The following is a 19206-nucleotide window of genomic DNA, read 5'->3' on the forward strand; positions in this document are numbered from 1 at the left end:
GACATCCAAATCCAGAAATACCTTTTGTTCTAGAACTCAATGCCTCTGACGCAGATGCTGGTGCTATCTTGTCCCAGAAGGACCCTCATACTCACTGCTTACATCCTTGTGCTTATTTCTCTCGTAAATTCTTTTCTGCAGAAGCCGACTATGATGTGGGCAATCGGGAGCTGTTGGCAATTAAATGGGCCTTTGAGGATTGGCGACATTGGCTGGAAGGTGCTATACATGTATACCCCGTTATAACGGACCATAAGAATTTACAGTACATAAAGTCGACAAAACGCTTGAATCCCAGACAGGCCCGCTGGTCGCTATTCTTCACCCGTTTCAATTTTGTGATGACCTATAGACCAGGTTCTAAGAACGTCCGGGCAGATGCTCTATCTAGGAGCTTTTTGGCACATCATGTTCTAGTTACAGATCCTATGCCTATCATTCCATCCTCTATTATCCAAGTTGGGTTAACTCAAGACCTGAGCACCACGCTGGGCAGGTTCCAAAGGTTAGCTCCTAATAACACCACGGAGGGGCGTTTATTTGTTCCAGTCCACTTAAGGAAGGCAGTCTTTTCAGAAGCACACAACAGTAAGACTGCTGGACATCCTGGAATCCATAAAACTTCGGAAATCCTCTCCCGTACTGTATGGTGGCCATCATTATCCGTTGACGTCAAAAGTTATGTCCTCTCCTGCAAAGGTTGTGCCAGGAATAAGGTCCTCATGAACCGTCCTGCAGGCCAGTTGGTTCCATTGCCCATTCCTTCAAAACCCTGGACACACTTATCAATGGACTTTATTGTCGATCTCCCACCTTCAGCAGGACATAATACCATATGGGTGGTTGTAGACCGCTTTAGCAAGATGGCACACTTTCTTCCGCTAACCAGGTTTCCTAGTGCTCGAGATTTGGCCATCTTGTTCATTCAACACATATTCCGTCTCCATGGACTTCCTACTGATATTGTTTCCGATTGTGGCTCTCAATTTGTGGCACAGTTTTGGAAATCTTTCTGCATCCTCCTTGGAATCAAGATCAGTCTGTCATCCGCATACCACCCTCAGTCTAATGGTCAAACGGAAAGAGTTAACCAGTCCCTAGAACAGTTCCTGCAATGTTATACCACAAAATTTCACAATAACTGGGCCTCCCTTATACCTTGGGCAGAATTCGCCTATAATAAAATTCATGTCATTCATCCACTCAAGTATCTCCGTTTTTTTGAAACCTTGGTTTTCACCCCAGATCCAATTCCTTGCATTCTCTCAAGTTTACTGGTATTCCGCAGATTCATGCCACAGCTATTGATCTTAAAGCTATTTGGAAGAAGGTACAGTCCTCTTTAAGATGAGCCTCATTTTTTGCTAAAATAAATTCAGATCGCCACCGTACCACCTGCTCCTTCAAACTGGCCCAAAAAGTGTGGCTTTCGACACGCAATATTAGGCTCAGACAGCCCTGCAGGAAACTGGGGCCTAAATTCATTGGTCCATTCGCCATTGTTAAGCAGATTAATTCTGTAGCTTTCAGGTTGAAAATTCCTGGTTCATTCAGGATCCCTAACACATTTCATTGTTCTCTTCTTAAGCCTGTGTTATACCCAGACCAATCTCAGCCTTCAAGTTCTCATGTACAGGATTGGAACAAACCGCAGAAGTATATCATCCAGAAGATTCTCGACTCTAAGAGAGTGCAGGGTCAGGTACCTTCCTACTGTAGTGGAAGAATCGCGGTTTGGAAGAGTGGTCCTGGTTTCCGCGAGGAAGACTTCATGCTACAAAACATCTAAAGGAGTTCTTCAAAAAATTCCCTAAGTAACCTGGGTGTCGGGGTTCTTTGACTCCTCCTCAAGGGGGGGTACTGTTAGGAGCTGCGGCGGCCACGGGCGACTCATCTATTACCCCACTGAGTGTCCCGGCCGTCTCCTTAGTGACTGGGACGTCCCTTCCGCCAGCTGGTCCGACCCTTGCCAAGACAACAGCCGGACGCTGATTCCCTGCACAGCGCGCCCCGGCAAACAGGACAGCCGGGAGCAGGCACTGAAATCTCCCCAGCCCGTGGGTTGATTAATGTGGCTTTGATTAATTAATCCAGGCATGTGTATCGTTACAGGGCTTAGCCCTGATTGGTTGCTCTATGTATTTAAGGCAGTGAGGACTGAGCCTCACTGCCGGTTATAGTGTTTCTGACCCAGTCTTGCTAACCTGCTCCTGTTTGCTCTACCCTGTCCTGCGGAAACCTGCTTGCCTGTGACCCTTGACCTAGGCTACCGCTTGACTACCCACTGCTTTCTACCCAGTCTCCTGGCCTGCCGCTGTTGTCTGCATTACCAACCCACACTACATCTGGAGCTAAGTCCTTGGGGCATCTGAGTACCGGTGAGCGCAACAAGCTATAAGGGAAAGGCGGCTGCTATAGGTGAAAACATCCGACCATCTAGTTCTGTGGGTTGATGATCAGACCAGCAGCCTAACATACAAAGCTTTGTATCGTGTTAATTAGAATATGAAACAAGGCATGTACTTTTATTCTTGAAGTGATATTAATGTGATAAAAAAAACAGCTTTGAAGACCCTGAGCCCCTTCGTTGGGCAAGATATTTCCTGCGTCTATATTCCATCCAATGCCAGGATGTTAATGTAAACGGAGAAGATCTGCCATAATATAAACTATAGACAACAGGTCAACACTGACAACTGCACATTCTTTTTCACTTGCTGCAATAAGCACTTTGCTAAATGTCAAGTGAATTAGCACTAAGAGACTTAACCTGGATACATCCTTTATAAGCACTTCACTCCTACTAAGCTTTGCACCTGCAAAGTTGACATGTAATTACTTTACTGGTTCTTCAAACAGTCTTGATTTATTTGCCTGTTCATCAACTTCAACTTTCGCACTCATGATTCTGCATTCCACAACTCATAAACTTCAGCTTCATTCTTTACAATTCTACCATCTCCAACCCATCAAATTCAACTTTGTTCCTCACGATTCTATCTTCTCAAACTAAGGGACTTCAACTTGTCCATCTTCTTTGGACTGTGGTTTGGCCAGAGGTGGTGTCTTTGCTACCCCAGCCAAATGGTTCTCCCCTGGAAGCCACCAGTACCATAACATAAAGATGTGACAGATGCTGTTGTATAATGGACTCTTTGCCTGTAGGCCCACAAAGTCAAATATGCTAGTCATCCCCTCTCTGAATAGGGTTATTTATTACCAGCGTTTTAAATCTGTCCCAAAACTGCCAATTTCAGTATGAGAGTTTTGTGGAGTTGGTAATATGCAGGGGCAGACCTGGACTTAATTTTTAGGGGGGCGATGTACCACAATCACTCCCCTAATTTTTTCTTATTGGCCGGCCACAGTTGGCCCTATCCCCAGTGCAATTGGCCCAACCCCCTAACCCATTTTGATTGGCGGCGTCATAGAGCAAATTAAAGTTAGGCTTGTGCTGCTGGGGCTGTGGGGATCCACCACTGACAATATGATGCCACAGTGTTGATTTATTATTCCAGTTCAGGCCATTGTAGACTAGGACAGTTTATGGAAAGATCTTGAGAGAGTAGAATTTCACATCACAAATATTCCCAGAACCTTATTTCATATTGTCTCTTCCATCCACATACTTGTTAGCTAGCACAATATAAGAGATGCTTATTTACATGGCAAGATTCATGCAAATTGCACATTAAGTGATTATGAATGGATTAGTAGAATTAGATAGCTATTCCAGCGAATAACAGAAGGCACAAGGCGATTGCATACATCAACTTGAGGCTGGATGAGCTTTATCTCTCAGACTACAATATTCTGTTTTAGTCTCAGGAGAACACACAGAGAACCAACATTGTTGAAAAAATTATAAAAAAAAAGATGAATTTCCACAGCCATGTCCTTATGATAAAGGTCTCCACCAGTCACGTCTCACCAGCAGACATGTACTTATGATAAAGGTGTCCACCAGTCACGTCTCTCCAGCAGACATGTCCCTATGATAAAGGTGTCCACCAGTCACATTTCACCAGCAGACATGTCCTTATGATAAAGGTCTCCACCAGTCACGTCTCACCAGCAGACATGTACTTATGATAAAGGTGTCTACCAGTCACGTCTCTCCAGCAGACATGTACTTATGATAAAGGTGTCTACCAGTCACATCTCTCCAGCAGATATGTCCCTATGATAAAGGTGTTCACCAGTCACGCCTCATCAGCAGACATGTCCTTATGATAAAGGTGTCCACCAGTAACGTCTCACCAGCAGACATGTCCCTATGATAAAGGTGTCCACCAGTCACGTCTCACCAGCAGACATGTCCTTATGATAAAGGTGTCCACCAGTCACGTCTCACCAGCAGACATGTCCTTATGATAAAGGTGTTCACCAGTCACATCTCTCCAGCAGAAATGTCCCTATGATAAAGGTGTCCACCACTCACGTCTCTCTCCAGTAGACATGTCCCTATGATAAAAGTGTCCACCAGTCACGTCTCACCAGCAGACATGTCCTTATGATAAAGGTGTCCAGCAGTCACGTCTCACCAGCAGACATGTCCCGATGATAAAGGTGTCCAGCAGTCACGTCTCACCAGCAGCCATGTCCCGATGATAAAGGTGTCCAGCAGTCACGTCTCACCAGCAGACATGTCCCGATGATAAAGGTGTCCACCAGTCACGTCTCACCAGCAGACATATCCCTATGATAAAGGTGTCCACCAGTCACATCTCTCCAGCAGACATATCCCTATGATAAAGGTGTCCACCAGTCACATCTCTCCAGCAGAAATGTCCCTATGATAAAGGTGTCCACCAGTCACATCTCTCCAGTAGACATGTCCCTATGATAAAAGTGTCCACCAGTCACGTCTCACCAGCAGACATGCCCTTATGATAAAGGTGTCCACCAGTCACATCTCTAAAGCAGCCATGCCCTAATGATAAAGGTGTCCACCAGTCACATATCTCCAGCAGACATGTCCCTATGATTAAGGTGTTCACCAGTCACGTCTCATCAGCAGCCATGTACCTATGATAAAGCTGTTGTCTATTTAAGTTTCTATAAGCATATTGTTTATTTCAGTAAAGAATGACATCAGAAAGAATAGTCTATATTTTTCTACTGTTTTTACCAGTTTTTCAAATAAAGTACATGATAGTCTTGTATTATTTATCAATTTAGTCCACAATGGGGAGTACTGTCCTGTGTTTGACAGCTATGTTCCGTGTTGTGATGTGTCCACATTACTATTTCACAGGAAAAACAGCAGGGAGTTATGGAGGGTGTGGAGGACAGAGGTACAGGATCAGGTTCGATCCCTCTGGCTGTGTTTACAGATGATGGAGGCATCTCTCCCTGACCTGAATGATGGCTTCCTACAGGTAAGTAGACAGGAATGCCACTTGTCACCAGTCATCGTGCACTAATAATATGCGCAGAGTAGAACTTCAAAGTGGGACTAAATGGACAAAATGAACCTTGCTTTTTAAGGTGATATAATAGTTTATAGCAGTTGTACTAGTCTCACAAAGTAAGTGGTGCTGTGCACACTGTTAACATAGGGATGATATGCTTTGTTTAATAAACAAGATGTGTAAACAGATGTAACATCATTTACTGTAGTACACACCCTAATCAGCGGGGATGGAATGCTATACAAGAGGTCTACAAGTGCCGTTATAACAAAGCTTTATTTATGGACCGAGCCCGTTATATAAGCGCACTTATTGGATTCTTACTACAAAATGGTGTAAATTGTTGAGTGAGAACATTTTGTATGTGGTGGTGGACAAATCGAACTATGCAATATTTAAAATGAGCAAGGCGCTCCCAGTGTTGCAGAGCACCGCACCTCCTTTGAATTGGTTCTTCTGATCAAGTCCCAAGCTCCAACTAGCTACACAAAATGGACAATTTGCATAGATATCAGTATGTGCTTCATAAAACAAATTAAAATAAAAGTAGCACTGATGATCCCAAATGTCAAGATTTATATGAAACATAAATAAGAAGCTAAGGAGTTTAAATGAATTTTAGGGACTGGCCAAATGTGATAGTTAAGTAAGCCCTGCAGATCCCACACCGTGGATGCACAGTTGGACTTGCTGTATGCGTCTGTGAATGGACAACATTAACAATATGCTACTATATGGATAAGTGGGGCCTGATTCATGTTTGGACGCAAGTTCGTTCGTGTACAGTGTCTTGCGTGAAATGTTCTGCCCATGCTCAGAAACGGACTTTACTCCAATAAACACAACTGTATGTAATTCATGTCCGAATGCAAACGACACGACTGCCTATGACTTGAAGGGCGGAACGGGGGACGGACTAACATAGCAATGTACAGTAAGGGCGTGCCGAGGGCAGTCCGTCACAGATGCGGCCCATTCAAGTAATGGGTTTCTCATAGTTTCATCCGTATCAGATGCACCAGCTACAGGGCAGGAGTAAGTGGTGGCTGGAACGACATAATCTTTTGTTTGAAAAAGTACACGTATGTGTACCATTAGCTAGCACATGACATGTATGGAAGTAAGAGAGCATAAAATCACACTGTATACACAGAACACATTATAGGATCTTGATTTGTGTGTTTAATGTAAAAAAAATATAATTGTATATATAAAAAAAAATTCTAAACAAACCATATTTTTATTAATGAATATACTGTTAAGAGTTGTTTTATACATTCTGATGTTACCTTACATTGCACATACTGCAGTCTGCTCTGTCTGTCTACATACAGCAAGTAACGTTTAGGTAGAGCGCACCTTGAGATACACTCAGATCTGAATATGGTGGACTCCGCTGGAGTTCCCTGCTCTGTTTCACCCCGCAAGTTGCATTCAGACTTGAAGCAGGCTCATTATGTTTAGTATGTCTTCACCTCAGCTCACAGATTGTACACGTATTTACCAGGTAATGTACTATAATATATTAAAACATTTTAGTAAATAAAAAAGTTAAACTAGGTCAATGAAACTGGTGTGATGACAGAATTAGATTATAGTGTTATTGGGTAACCCAGCACAGGTCACACTACACACTGTGAATGTAGACTTCCCTCTTTATCAAGACTGATGACAGCGAGACTCACTGATAGACAGAGACTGACGGCGAGACTCACTGATAGACACAGAGACTGACGGTGAGACTCACAGATACACACAGAGACTGACGGCGAGACTCACAGATACACACAGAGACTGACGGCGAGACTCACTGATAGACACAGAGACTGACGGCGAGACTCAATGATAGATACAGAGACTGACGGTGAGACTCACTGATAGACACAGGGGGGCATATTCAATTAGGGTTCCGGTTTGCGGGATCGCGCCGGAACGGGCCGCGAACTTAATCTGCGTTACCGCAATAACGTGGATTTTCGTTCGCAGGCCATAGGGTTGCGTACGAAAATCCGCGTTATTGCGGTACCGTAATACCGCGAATCGGAACCCTAATTGAATATGCCCCAGAGACTGATGGTGAGACTCACAGATACACACAGAGACTGAGTGACAGCGACTCACAGATACACACAGAGACCGACAGCAAGACTCAGAGATAATATGACTTTGCAAGAGGTGCAGACGTTTGCAGTGGCTGATGGACAGGCAAAGAACACATGTGCTTAATTTTTTGGCACAGTGTAAAAACAAGACTTCAGTCTGAGGATTAAGATTATTGAAATAAGATAAAGGTGCAAAGACGGCATGTTTTTAGGGGCGTTCCTGGCCAAGGGCAACTGTAAGGCGCAAAATGCTTAACACTAAATCAAGTGACAATAGCGGTGCACCCCTCAGCACAGCAAGGAAGTCCCATAAAATGCACCCTTGCTCGGGACACCCATGCACTGCAGCAGAAATCTAGATGCACTCGCTCAAATCGCTGCGCACACTGTCATCGGAGATGAGGCCCACTGATTTCCTCTGATGTGAGTACTTGCTATTGACAGACGCAGCCTCAGTGACAGTAAATGCCAAATCTCCTGACAAATAATTTACCGAAATCAGACAGTGGAAAAGAAGGAGATCCGGTTACTACATGAAATGCATAGCGCACTGAATCACCGGCCTGGTTACTAATCCTATAACCCAACAATAATTACATTCACAAAATGGCTACTAAATCTAGTGCCTGACAACTAACCCTGGACACTGGTCATTAATTAAATCCACAGCCCAGTAATTAATTCTGAGCCTGATTAGAATGAAATCCAAATTCTCATTACAAGTCTGAGCCTTTGTCATCCTGTTCCCTTTCTCTGTCTTGCTCAACTCACTGTCTCTTTGTGCATATTCCCCTATTCCCAGTAATAACTCTCCCCTCCGTCTTTTCCCTGGCTGGAAGGTCAGAGCAGTGGTAAGCTGGACAATGCCAAAGGTTGTTTGATTGTGGCCTGACAATGGCTCTTGTCATGCGGGGCTAATGTCAGAAATAACCTTCCCACTGGCCGCAGATTGTGTGAACAGAAGAGAGGATTTCCCAGTGTCCTCTGCACTTGTCTGGGACCTGGCCTTCAGGATTTATAAAAAAATTCCCTTTGCCTGGTTCTATGTGTCCTTCCCCAGCCTGTTGCTTGTCTCTAGGATTCCCTGCATGTATGTTCCACAAAACTGACCTCTCCAATCCTTAATGTCAACCGAGGTGTCATAATAACAAAATCGCAGAGTTTGAGGCGGACTACTGAGCCGAGCAGTGACAATTAACCAGGACCAGCGAGGCAGGAAAAACAAGCACCGCGTGGTGGGAAATATTTACAATTATGGGGAGAATGTACCTTAGGTGTCTAGTGCCAACGTAAGCCGGGATTGTAATCTGTGATCTGTAACCTGCATTTGTACTGTACACCAGTACCTACATAAACGTGGAGGCAAAATAAAACTAATGACATAGAAGATTACAATGTGGAAACAGGGCTCTTGTCACAGAGCTTACCATCTAGCTCAGTAATGGTAGAGGGAACATATAGAGCTGAATATGGAGACATCCAGTATAGTATTTAGATGTGCTGGTCAGATTTAGGTTTTGTTTGATATACTGACAGGGTGAATTCTTGATAGAGAACGGGGATTGTAGATGTGGATGGTTTTTAGTCATATATGGGATGATGAGAGGGGGCAGCCTAGATGAAACATCTTTCTGTTAAATATGTCACTTATTTCATTTATAAAGAAAAGACAAATCCTTCTGCGCACCTGCTGGGTATTACAGAGTAAATGCCACCCGTCTGTCACACGCCACTTGTCCACTAATCTGCAAAGTCTGTCAGAGCGACAGCTATATCTGCCAGAGTAGGAGCTGTGTATGCCGGGATCTGAGCGGGACAGATTACACCTGGTACGATCATTACTACGCTGCCTGGAGCATCTAAGCACATAACACACAACCTACAACCCCATATCATCTTCCCTCAACTTCATTACAACATATTTTTTGCATTGTACACTCTTTTAAAATAAACAGTAACTTATAAAGCCCAAAGAATAAGAATTGTGTTGAAGAAAAGAAGGTATTTTAAGGTGGTTTGTTAATAATGAAAAATACAGTAATTTGAAGGGACAAATCCCTAAAAACTTGGACTGACCCGAGAAAACAGGGACAGTTGACTACTGGGCAACGGATGGCAATGCTACTGCTCTTAAATGAGATGGTCCAAATTCCCAAGTAGTATGTGACTTATATTCTAAATATTATGAAATATGTGTCTAACCTTTAGCAGGACTGCTCAGAGAAACTCTGTGAAACTAAATTTCCCAATGGAGCACAATAAGTGAGCCCCCACCCGCCCCCAGAGGATACTTTCTCAGTATAGAATGATGTCTGTTAGTGGCCAATCAAAGATCGGCATCATTGTCAGAGATGTTGCTGGCTTCATCTATTATATACAATTGTCAGTGACTTATGTCAGGATAACTCCAACTGGGCTTGTTGTTGAGATCTACTGGGGGTAAATTTATCAAGCCGCGGGTTTGACAAACTGGAGATGTTGCCTATAGCAACCAATCAGATTCTAGCCGTCATTTTGTAGAATGTACTAAATAAAGGGTGTGGTAGGTTTTATCGGCACTTTAAAAGCCAGCACAGTGTAGAACTACAAAACAATACCGAATAGCATTAAACCGACAAGCTCAAGCCATGTGTTTATTTTATAACCGTCAGGCACTGTATCCGACAGTTTTAATCTGCCCCACATGTAAAATGCGATAGCAAGAAATGTGTAAACTCACAAATAACGTCATTTGGAATGGCCAGAGTAAAAATGCCGCTTTTAAAGTGGCAACGGGCGGCCCCACCGCCTGGATTACAATTTACAGGTGGTGGGGCCAGGCTTGATATATTTATCCCATGGAATCAGGACCTTGCTCATATAGGTTTTAATTTCCCTTCACTGTTATAGTTTCCCTGCTTGGTAAATGGGTACTGAGAGGCCACTATGTAGCAGAAGACAACAGACTGCTCCAGACTAATCTGGCAGATTTCCTCAGACAGAGGTGTCAGCATCAGAACCATTGTGATGAAGACGTACATTAGACAGACAGCGCGGGCATTTCCAAGCTGTTTCCTGATTCTGCACATGGAGGGTTCAGTGACAGCGCAGGTCGCATTGTGATATATTTCCATATAGATAGAGGGGTCTCCTTCCCCTCCCCCCACCCACAATACGAGAGCTCGGTTTAACTCCTATGATGCCACCGTCTGCGCTCTGTTGTCAAGGAAACTTAGAGGGGTTTAAGAAGCATGTGGGGACAGGGGGAGGGATAAGATGGGAGCTCAGAAAAAATCTCTTCAAAACATCCCCCCCCCCCCCCTCCTTGTGTTATATGCTGTGACATTACCCCAGCACTATACCTCCCTCAATTCATCCACCCTCCGCTCCCATTACTCCAGCTCAGCGGCAGGCCAAGGCCCGAGAGGCGCCTTCTCATTCACAAAGTGAGAGTTCCTAATAAACACTGCGACCGTCCGAGACTTCCTCTCTTTGCCCTGTATTTCCCACATATTTCCACCTGCCAGACAAAGGTGAATCACAAGTCACAGTAGCCCACTACCCCATTCACAACTCTGAGACTTACGTCTTTCCAGGACTGTAGAATATTCCACCTGATCCTCTATTATTTGTGTTCCACCCACACTCTTCCAGTATTACATAAACTCCAACGACACCACAAAGCAGAATGAGTTTACACTGTCACCATGCCATCTCCGCCACGTGCAGAATTTACAGCCATAGGACCTGATTCAGAGTTGGACATGAGTTAGTTTGTGTAGCGTATGTTAAGTGGAATCACACTGCACATGCTCACAGAACAAGCTATGCAATTGTGCGGAATTCATACCTAAACGTATACAACACTTACGACCCCCTATAACTTAAGAGGAGGGGGAGGGAAAGGGTGGAGGTATGTAGCCTATGTACAGTAAAGACGTGTACACACAGATGGGGCTCATTCATACCCGGAGGTTTGTGTAATTCATACTTGCCAACTCTCCCGGAAAGTCTGGGAGACTCCCGAAATGCAGGTCAGTCTCCCGGGCTCCCTGGAGAGCTGGCATTTCTCCCGCATCCTGGAATTCCTTTGTCAAAATGATGTGATTCACTGAGAATCGCGTCATTATGGCCCCGCCCCCCGCAACAAAAATGTCATTTTACTCGTGGGGGCGGTGCCAAATCGACGCGATTTGCGATGCCCCGCCCCCTCCCGGATGTCGCCTACTGAAAGTAGGCAAGTATGGCGTAATTACAAGTTTTCAGCCATATCTATTGCACCTCGTACAGGGCAGGAGATAATAACCAAGTCAGCATTACGGCAGCGAGGTTTATGTTGTGTACGCGGAATTGATCATGCATGTAGCTTCCCGCAAGGCGAATATCTGGAAGGGTTTATTATTGTGATTACAATGAAGCTATGTTGTACTCGGCCGGTGACATTGTGTACGCTTACTCTGCAGCCGTGGACTCTGCAAATAGGATTTGTTTTTAACACAATGGAAACTTTCTAAATTATTTGTTTCCCTGATTTTTTCAACTATTAGAAAACTGCTAATTTGTTTGGTACAATTCTAAAAAGCAATGTACATTTCCAATAGTCAGCATTTTTTATGTGCGATCTGCTCTGACTTAAGAATAATATGTTAAAGTAGCGAGTTGTATCATGTCTCTGAGAATAACGGTGGCATATCTCGGTCATGGGAGGTACGGTGGCTCAGTGGTTAGCACTTCTGCCTCACAGCACTGGGGTCATGAGTTCGATTTCCAACCATGGCCTTATCTGTGTTGAGTTTGTATGTTCTCCCCGTGTTTGCATGGGTTTCCTCCCACAATCTAAAAACATACTGGTAGGTTAATTGACAGCTATTATGTTGCCCCTAGTCTCTCTCAGTCTGTGTACATGTTAGGGAATTTAGACTGTAAGCTCCAATGGGGCCGATACTAATGCGAGTGAGTTCTCTGTACAGCGCTGTGGAAATAGTGGTGCTATATAAATAGATGATGATGATACATATTCTCTGGATACAGGCGCACATACACCATAGCATTCATTTTGTATCAACCCTGAATCAGGCCCATAGTACAGAATTTCATCCCCCAGAATGGCAAAGCCAAAGAAAGATGGCAAACTATGCAGTGCTGCGACATGGTGTATCATACCAAAAAATGCGTGCAAAATTCCTACACAACTTTGTGTATCCCTATCGCCTTGTACTGTCATTTCCTCAATTCAATATCAATATCAATCAATTTAATGCAACACAAACCCCTAACACTAGACCACAGACATAGGATGCACAATCCTCTGCAGTGTGGGGTTGTGCACAAACCTGCTGCCATACAGACGTGGTGAAAGGACAAAGGGAGCCGGACCTGCCAAGACGTTCCTTCCCCATGTTCTGTTCATCTCATTAAATGTATCACAGGTCTATCTGATACCTTGTAAGAGAAGTGAGTATCTGCATATCAGATAAAGAGCGTGCTTAATCAGAAGTATCATATATAACACTGATGGTCAATATAGCATCTATAGGTGCCCACCCACACTGACCAGTAATATTAGTGATTGGGTTAATCCCAATCAATGCAGAATTTTAGGAGGGAATAAAAGTCAAATCTAAATTGTAAAATAAGAAATAATTTGTGATGAACGTATTGAGACAATGTACAGCTGTCGGGACCTCATGACATCCAATATGATGTATCTCTCTCTCAATGTGACCGTTGTACATTTTACCGTAGTATGGCAGCCCTGCCCTTCATGAGCCACTCATGCGAAGCATATAATACAATGACACAGCACCTGGTCTGAAGAGCTTACAGCTTATTCCTGGAGCACTCAGAGCACATATTCATGTCCTCAGCTCTCCTCCCTCCTCCCTTCGCTCCCATCACTCCAGCAGAGCAGGATAAAGAGACTGGAGAACAATACAAATCCCGCGTGTTTGAAACAGACACACTCAGCCTGGCACATAAAGTTTGTCTGGGAAGGGAGGAGAAGCTACAGATATATTCCCTGGAGGGAAGCAGAGGGTCACTCGCATTGGGATCTGGATTAAACTTCTGACCATCGCACAGCAGGGTGACTTCCAGGCAAAGTTTGGAGTGTGGGTCTTGGTGAGAAGATGGTGAGCTGCCTGGGAGGCTGGAGAGCGGCAGGTGCAGCGTTCGGAGACACTAGAGCGAGAAGGTGGCTTCTAAAGGAGGATTCCAGGCAAACTGCACCCCCAAATCTGCAGGTAAACTTATATATCTGCAGAAGATAACATATTTATTATGTTCCAAAAATGTCATAATTGTAACAGAGCAAAAGCTACATTGTTTATTTAATATATTATCTTTTATTTGTACATGAAAAGGGATATCTGTCATTACATGTTCTGGTATTATAAAACAAAGGATTTCTTTTCAGATATGATGTATGTTCTGTGTATAATTATAGGTGTGTAGGACGCACTCTCTGTCGCGTCTCTGCCATATCCGTGATGGAGCTTACGGTCATTGAAAGGCCCTATAATGGGCAGGGGCTAACCTCTGTATGCATCATAATCACACGTCTCATGTATATGTGAATACACCTCCATGTACCGCTCATTCACTGCGGCAAAAGGTCACTATCACATGGTCACCCACATTCCATGGCTCTAACCGCTGTATTCCCCCACCCAGAGCCCTCGCACAGCTCTCCTGTACCACCGAAGCACCGAACACCACTATTACCTGATCCACCTAAACACCCCTCTGTACTCACCTATAGGTCTGTAACACTATTACAATATTCACCCATAGGTCTTTCCATTATCCTGTTACTATATTCACCTATAGGTATTTCCTTTACACTATTACTATATCCAACTATAGGTCTTCTGTTACACTATTACTATATTTATCTATAGGTCTTTCCATTACCCTGTTACTATATTTACCTATAGGTCTGTTACACTATTACTATATTCACCTATAGGTCTGTTACACTATTACTATATTCACCTATAGGTCTGTTACATTATTAGTATATACACCTATAGGTCTTTCCATTACCCTGCTACTATATTCACCTATAGGTCTGTTACACTATTACTATATTCACCTATAGGTCTGTTACACTTACAATATTCGCCTATAGTTCTTTGTAAGTCTTTCTGTTACACTATTACTATATTCACCTATAGGTCTGTTACACTTACAATATTCGCCTATAGTTCTTTGTAAGTCTTTCTGTTACACTATTACTATATTCACCTACAAGTTTTTCTGTTACACTATTACTATATTCACCTATAGGTCTGTTACATTATTAGTATATACACCTATAGGTCTTTCCATTACCCTGCTACAATATTCACCTATAGGTCTTTGTAAGTCTTTCTGTTACACCATTACTATATTCACCTATAGATGTTTCTGTTACACTATTACTATATTCACCTATAGATGTTTCTGTTACACTATTACTATATTCCCCCATAGGTGGTTCTGTTACACTATTAGTATGTACACTTAAAGGTCTTTCTATAGATATAGAGAAGCAGTACTGTGAAGCTCTATATTCATACAGAATAAGCACAGATATTGAGAATTACATCCAGCATACATAGAGAAGTGGTACTGTGTAGCAGTCTACACATACAGAGTAAGAACAGATACTGATAACTACTTCCAGCATACAGACATAGAGAAGTGGTACTGTGAAGCTCTATATACATACAGAATAAGCACAGATATTGAGAATTACATTCAGCATACATAGAGAAGTGGTACTGTGTAGCAGTCTACACATACAGAATAAGAACAGATACTGAGAACTACTTCCAGCATACAGAGATAGAGAAGTGGTACTTGGTAGCTGTATATACATACAGAATAAGCACAATACTGATAAATACATCTAGCATACAAATTAATAAAACACTCCCCCCAGATTGGGGAACTTGGATCCAGGGATACTCACGACTGTTCTGATGAATGTATAACAATTTACTGACATACAGCATTTTGGTGAAAGTGGTATAAATATATAGAGGAAATGAAGGCTCAGGGAAGCCACAGTTGTATGTTTGGTGCTTCTAGATCAATTAAGAGTAACCTGATACACTTCGGAGGGCCTCTAACCTTCATAAAAGTCACACATTACTCTTAATGTCAGTAATAATGTAAAAAAATACATTTAATTAAAAAAATAAGAGACCTATCAATAATAACATATCAGCAGGGATTTTACACGAACGTTACACACGGACAAAAAAAAGGGAAGGTGCTGGTAGCGCAGGTGAAATCTCGGAGCCCATCGCTGTGCTATAGGCAGTATAACAGTGCAGTGTCAAATATTTACTTACCTCTGCTTTTCTTGCTGCAGATTACATTTCACAACATTGTTCATCCCAAATAATTACTGCAAAAGGAAATATAATTTTACAGTGCAATATTTTCCATTTCAAATATACTTTTATACTGCTGAACAGTAGAATACATTATAGGGTCCTGATTCCAAGCATACAAACCAAAGCGGTTATTGTAAAACATAACAAGCTCCAGATAAAACTATATACAGCACAGCCTCCCCCAGCCCATTATATATCACACCTGGTAAAGAATTCTGTGCGTTGTAATAAACTTTAAATATCCAAATGCACCGAGATAGGATAGGGCAGCATGGTGGCTCAGTGGTTAGCACTTCTGCCTCACAGCAGTGAGGTCATGAGTTCAATTCCCAACCATGGCCTTATCTGTGTGGAGTTTGTATGTTCTACCCGTGTTTGCGTGGGTTTCCTCCAGGTGCTCTGGTTTCCTCCCACACTCCAAAAACATACTGGTAGGTTAATTGGCTGCTATTAAAATTTACCCTAGTCTCTCTTTGTCTGTGTATATTAGAGAATTTAGACTGTAAGCTCCAATGGGGCAGGGACTGATGTGAATGAGTTCTCTGTACAGCGATGTGGAATTAGTGGCGCTATATAAATAGATGATGATGAGTTTGGGCAACTATGCTACGTGCGCAGCCTCGGGAGCTGTGACCGCATGGACCAATCAGAAGGAAGATATATGCTATAAGGCAATCAGATTGTTTTACATGAAATGCAGGGACAAATAGCATGCTGTGGGCGTGGTCAGTATATGAAGTACCGCAGAGGGTGTGATTTATGCTTAACAATCTCTCGATCATCTGAGCACTATCAGTTCTGCTACTTTCCTTCTCTCTTTTTTATGATATAATAATAAGCCAAGAAGAACAAAACTATAATTGGCTGTGCCAATGCTGATATCAATATCCCCGTCACGCTGTTCCCACTATGCTATATAATTTAGCAGATTATCATGAAAACCTGTCCTGTTAGCAGTAACTGATGACTTGAGGTGGGAACCTGTTTATAAGTCACTCAGTACTATACAACAATTAATTATATAGATGTACATATATATATATATATATATATATAATCATCATTTATTTATATAGCACCACTAATTCCGCAGCGCTGTACAGAGAACTCACTCACATCAGTCCCTAATACACACACACACACGTCAATTTGATAGCAGCCAATTAACCCTATCAGTGTGTTTTTGGAGTGTGGGAGGAAACCAGAGCACCCAGAGGAAACCCAGACAAACACGGGGAGAACTATATACTTATATGAACTATATATTTATGTATATCCATATTTGTTTAATAAACATAAACAGACCAACACAAGTTTAGAAACTATATTTAACATTTAATAAAGTATAAAGTACATGATTCTGTAATAAATGTTATACTTTATTAAATGTTGAATATGTTTTTCTAAACTTGTGCTGGTCTGTCTCTGTTTACTGAACAAAGATGGATTTATCTCTACTTAATATGGACCCTGTACAGTAATGATGTTCTTGAATTTAGTGCATCCTCTTTTGAAATTAATAAATAAACATCAGCATTAAAACATAAACATATATATATATATATATATATATATATATATATATATATATATATATATATATATCAACATTAAGTGATGAACCACACATGAAGAAATTTGTTCCAACCAATGATATATGATATAATAAGTGTATACTCTTAAATGGCAATGTTGAATAAATATTCACTTTCATTTATATCCAAGACATATCTATTCTTCAAATGTAGAATTTTCACAACAGAAAAAACCATTGACAATATTCCTAGTTCACGCAGCATGATGGAAACAATCAGCAAAGCAGATGGATTCTTGTAGACCTGACAGACAATATCCCATATGGTATGAAGGGACTAACAATGACCTTGAAATGCACAAATCTGGTTGTAAAGAACACAACTGATTAAATAAATTAGCAAAAGTGAAAGAGACTCCATGCAGCTGGACACTATGGAGAACTGGGTCCTTCGCTCAGTACACACAATGGGCCTGATTCATTAAGGAATGTAAATGCGGCTGCTTGCCATAGTTGCGTAAAATCGCTCTGCACATGCCCAGAATCGGAGCATACGCCCGTGAGCGCAGCAATGTCCAATCCATCTTTGAGGGCAAAGGACACTTACAACAACCTACAGTTTCAGGCACGGAAAACTGGGCGTATGCCCCATAGTCAATGTACATTAAGGTTGTGTCAAGCTTAAGTGCACGCAGCAGTGTCCAATTCAAGCTTTGGACAGGTGTATCACTTGCACCAGCTCCAGGTCGGGTGTAAGTGCCGATTACTAGTGATGTCAGATGGCATGCTAGAACATGTTTGAAATCAGCAGCAACTGTAAAAATGCATTTTATGTAGACATTAATTACATCCTAATAAATGAGGGGGATCACGGTGGCTCAGTGGTTAGCACTTCTGCCTCACAGCACTGGGGTCATGAGTTCAATTCCCGACCATGGCCTTATCTGTGTGGAGTTTGTATGTTCTCCCCGTGTTTGCGTGGGTTTACACTGCAGAATTAGTGGCGCTATATAAATAAATGGTGACGATGATGATGATAAAAAACAAACTAACTATATTATTAACAGGTGATGACAATGGAATACTTTTTCTGGCGTGTTCTGCAGAGATTTTATATTGTACATATAGGGGGGTATTCAATTGTTAGCGAGATCCCCAGAAAAACGAGCGCTCAAAATATATTAGCGTTAATACGGTAATATGCGCGTAAATACCGTAGTTTACTCGCTGAATTTCATCTCGCAGCTCCCATGAAATTCAGCGAGTAATTACCGTATTAACGCTAATATTTTTAGAGCGCTCGTTTTCCGGGGATCTCGCTAACAATTGAATACCCCCCATATTGTTCATATCCCGCAGTATGTTGTGTCTGTCCCAATACGGCAATTGCTTTATATGCAGAGTGCACTAGATCTGTATTAAAAAGTGATCCACTAGCATGCATTTAAAAAAAAACACAGTATGTTCATTTTCTGGGGCGTATTCAATTGTCTGCGGAAACGCCGAAAATCCCGCGGTCCGCACGGAAAAACAGTTAATACAGTAATTTATTTGCTGGATTTCAGCTCGCAGCTCCCTGAGCCACAAGCTGAAATCCAGCTAGATTTTACTGTATTAACTGTACTAGTTTTACTGCCGCTGAACTTTTGAATAATTGAATATGCCCCTCTGTGCCTTAATGAATCAGGCCCTAGGTGTCAATAAAGCTGATTGGACGACTGCCACATTAACAGTCCTCCACCAATCAGCTTTACATTGGCACCGAGTGCTGGAAGTGACTCTACAGGAGTTTC

General features: G+C 42.4%; 1 protein-coding gene and 1 long non-coding RNA gene across 3 annotated transcripts in view; one reads left to right on the forward strand and one right to left on the reverse strand.

Annotated features, from left to right (window-relative positions):
• LOC142158001 (uncharacterized) overlaps positions 1–19206 on the reverse strand; it is a 216641-nt gene that overhangs the window by 195998 nt on the left and 1437 nt on the right. Inside the window, exon 2 of the long non-coding RNA XR_012692705.1 lies at positions 15835–15890. This is a non-coding gene — a long non-coding RNA (uncharacterized LOC142158001). The remainder of the gene's footprint in view (positions 1–15834; positions 15891–19206) is intronic.
• LOC142158000 (microtubule-actin cross-linking factor 1, isoforms 6/7-like) overlaps positions 5291–19206 on the forward strand; it is a 104066-nt gene continuing 90150 nt past the window's right edge. The window contains exon 1 of one of the 2 annotated variants that reach the window (XM_075211540.1): positions 5291–5381. The gene's annotated coding sequence lies outside the window, so the exon portion shown is untranslated. The remainder of the gene's footprint in view (positions 5382–19206) is intronic. The other variant, XM_075211539.1, reaches the window with a different exon arrangement.

This window comes from Mixophyes fleayi, chromosome 5 (assembly GCF_038048845.1).
Source record: "Mixophyes fleayi isolate aMixFle1 chromosome 5, aMixFle1.hap1, whole genome shotgun sequence".
Taxonomy (NCBI): Eukaryota; Metazoa; Chordata; class Amphibia; order Anura; family Limnodynastidae; genus Mixophyes; species Mixophyes fleayi.